Raw genomic sequence first — 3,408 nt, 5'->3', positions numbered from 1 at the left:
GAACATAGGGAAGGCCGAAGTAGAGTGAATGTAAGAACAAACGAAAGGGAGAAGCACAGTCAAACGCTGTTTTATGGGCATGGCATGAGTGTGGCATTTATACACTCACAATGACTGATCTTGCCTATGTAGGACTTAAATAGAACCCAGTGGGTGAATATAGGAGGAACCCTGCCCAGGAAAGAATGGCTAATGAAAGAGAAGAAATCATTCTCTTTAGTAATTTAGGTTTTGGTGAGTTGTTCATGTTCTAGCGAATAGCTCCATTGCCCAGTTAAAACCAGTGGTCAAAAAGCAAAAGGGAGACATGAAGGGCAGATGTGGACTTGGTGTAGAAAGGTAAGAAACAGAGGGGCTGAAAGACGGGCAGGAAGGACAGAGGGCTATGTGTGTTGTATGCACGTATGCAGTCTATAAAATAGTAAGTTAATGAAGGTATTTTGTAATCAAATGTATTCTAAAATTACAGAAGTAACTTCTGAGGGAGATGAGAGAACTTGGATCACAGATATCATGGCAAACAAGGAATTTAACAATGCAGAGTACATTATTAAGTGGTTCATGCTGGTAAGAAAAGATAAAGATAAAAATATCTCCACTGAAAAAACTTTGAGCTTTACTAAAAACTAGTCACTGAATGAGGGGGTAATATTAATTATAGTGGCTCCAAAAAAAGGAAGACAAAAAATTAGAAATAATGTGTACATATTTTCTCAACAGATTGCTCTGTTGTGTGTTTATAGGCATTCTTGGATCTTTGAGAAACACCTTCCTAGTCTTTTCTTATGCTAAGACTCAAGGAAGTTTATTTTAAACATACTGCCTCTGTAGCATCTGGTTTGTATTTTTGAAAAGATTTGAGCTTACTCATATAAAGTTTCTCCCTCCCTTTGTCACTCCATCCTCCCCCCTCCTCTCTCTCCCCCTCTCTCTTTCTCTCTCCTTTCCTCTATTTCTTTTTTCTATTCTGACATGAAAATAAATCTAAACTTTTACTACTTCCTTCCTTATTATTTTAAATTAGATTTATTAGCACATATGTGAATGTGCACTGGAAGGAGTGGAAGAGGTCATAAGACAACTTATAAGAGTTGGTTCTTTCTGTTTATTGTGTGAGTCCTAGAGTTATCAGCCTTGAATGGTGGCAAGTGTCTTAATCCACTAAGACATCTCAATGACCACAAAGTACTATTTGACCAATAATTTGGCAAGCTCAATCAGAAAAGTCTGAGGCCAGTATCTAGTATATGTACTATTAAAAAAAATCATACACTCATGATTCCAGATCTTCAAGTTGTTTAAAGAGCTATGCTTTTCAAACTTTTCACTCTCTAATATTCTTACACTTTCATGTCCCTTGGTTTCTTTTATTCCTATTGACAAGAATATTGAATCATCCAGTTATTGTCTAGGTGTCCACTACCAGCCTAGGTGTGGTTCCCAGGTCATTTGCAGATCAGAGAATATTGCCATGTCCTAAGAGTAAGCACAATGGAACCTTTTTTTGACCTGGTTTCCACAGGCAGTTGATCTTCAAAGACTGACCTCATATTTCATGCTGTGCCAAATAGTTCCTCAGAATCCTATTGATTTAAACTAAATTGCATTTAACCTCCCTCTGATAATATCAGTGCCAACTGTTTTTTTCCCTCATTGAGTTTCAAGAATAAGTCAACAAGAATTAAAGATTTGCCCTGTTCCTAGAAAGATCACATCTCTTATTTTCTGAGTACTGTAGCTTTCTTCCTTTCCAAGAAAAATCTTTTTATTTGAATAGTAACTTGGCAAGCTTAGACAGAAACGTCTGGTGCCAATATCTAGCATATGTACTATAAAATAATGTATACAAACATGAATCCAGAGATTCAAATTTTTGGAGTCAAAGAAATTTGCATAGGAAAATCATATAAAACTGTATCAGCTAGCTATTGCTGCATAACAAACCACCCCAAACTTAGTGGTTCTAAATAAGAACACTTTACTTGCTCAGAAGGTATTAGGACACTACTCAGATGGGTGGCTAGGCTAACTCTTTTTCCTCTTTTTCTTTTTTTTTTTTCTCTAAAGATTCTTTATATGGCTGCTAACACCTGCAGTGACTCATTTTGTTTTTATGCATCTGCATCTTCTCTTGACTTCAAACTCCAGTAAGGCCCTTTTGAACTTCACATTTTTCTCAACCCCTTTGTAGCTATTCTGTAATATGTATATATGTGTGTGTGTGTGTGTGTGTGTGTGTGTGTGTGTGTCATCGCCCATCTCGGGGCATAATCATCAGACCACCAGCGAGCAGTCAATCAGGTAGAGACACGCTTCCCCCGCCTCCCTCAGGGGTATAAAACTGGGTGCTTTTCTGCCCTTCAGCGTCTTCTTCCATTAAAGTTTTGCTGCAGAAGGATCCTGTGTACTGCGTCCATTCTTGCCAGCGAGACAGTGGTGCGGGACAACTGGTGCCGTAAACCTGGGACAAGCCTTAACATCGCAGGCACCACGAGTAGACCCTCTGGCCAAGGAGAGGATCCAGAACTGCAGGATAAAGGTAGGCTCTGAGAAATATGTTTGGTCCTGCTGACTGGGGCGCAGGACAGGAGGCCCTAGATGAGATCCAGGATAGCATGTCAGAAACAGAGCAAAGTGAGAGACTGCAATTAAGCAGGGGAACTGACCAGTCAAAGAAAACAGGCCCTACAGGAGCTGACAAGGCCCCTGTAGTGAGAGATAAGGGAAAGGACGCCCTGGGAGAAAGAGAAAGGTGGAGAAAAGCGGCTATAAGCAAGGAGGTTTGCAACAGTTGCAAACCGAAAGTGAAAGATTTAGGATGGGAACTTCTCAGTTTCATCCAATTTTTCTGGTTCTTCAAGAGCTACTCTTGTGAAAGTAAACCTCAAAATAAAGAAAAGCACCCTAGAAAGGTTTTTGGATGAGTGTGATACCATTGCACCTTGGTTCGTAGTCTCTGGAAACCTAACAGTGGCGTGCTGGGATAAGTTAGGGAAAGATCTGGATTTCGCTTGCAAAAGGTAGAGATAAGAAAAGATAATCTTAAAACGCTTAATGAGAGAGCAGAGCCTGGCCTACCTGCCACCAGGATCGGCGGCTCATAGAGGCTGAGCAACTGCGATTGGGAACAGAAAATTAGAACTTCTGTTTCTGCCCGGAGACGACTTCCAGACACAGAGCGGAGCCTGGCCTACCTGCCACCCAGATCGGCGGCTCATAGAGGCTCAGCAACTGGTAAGTGGGAGACCAAGACTGCAGGGGTGCAGAGAGATCTCTGCAGAGTGCACGTGGGAAGTGCACACCATAACTTGCCCTGCCCCGCCTTGCCCAATCCAGCGATTGGGAACAGAAAATTAGAACTTCTGTTTCCACCCGGAGGCAAATTCCGGACACAGAGCAGAGCCTGGC

The sequence above is a fragment of the Micromys minutus genome (genome assembly GCF_963924665.1).
Source record: "Micromys minutus genome assembly, chromosome: 14".
NCBI lineage: Eukaryota > Metazoa > Chordata > Mammalia > Rodentia > Muridae > Micromys > Micromys minutus.
The sequence above is the reverse complement of the archived record's forward strand: the minus strand, read 5'-3'. Positions refer to the sequence as shown.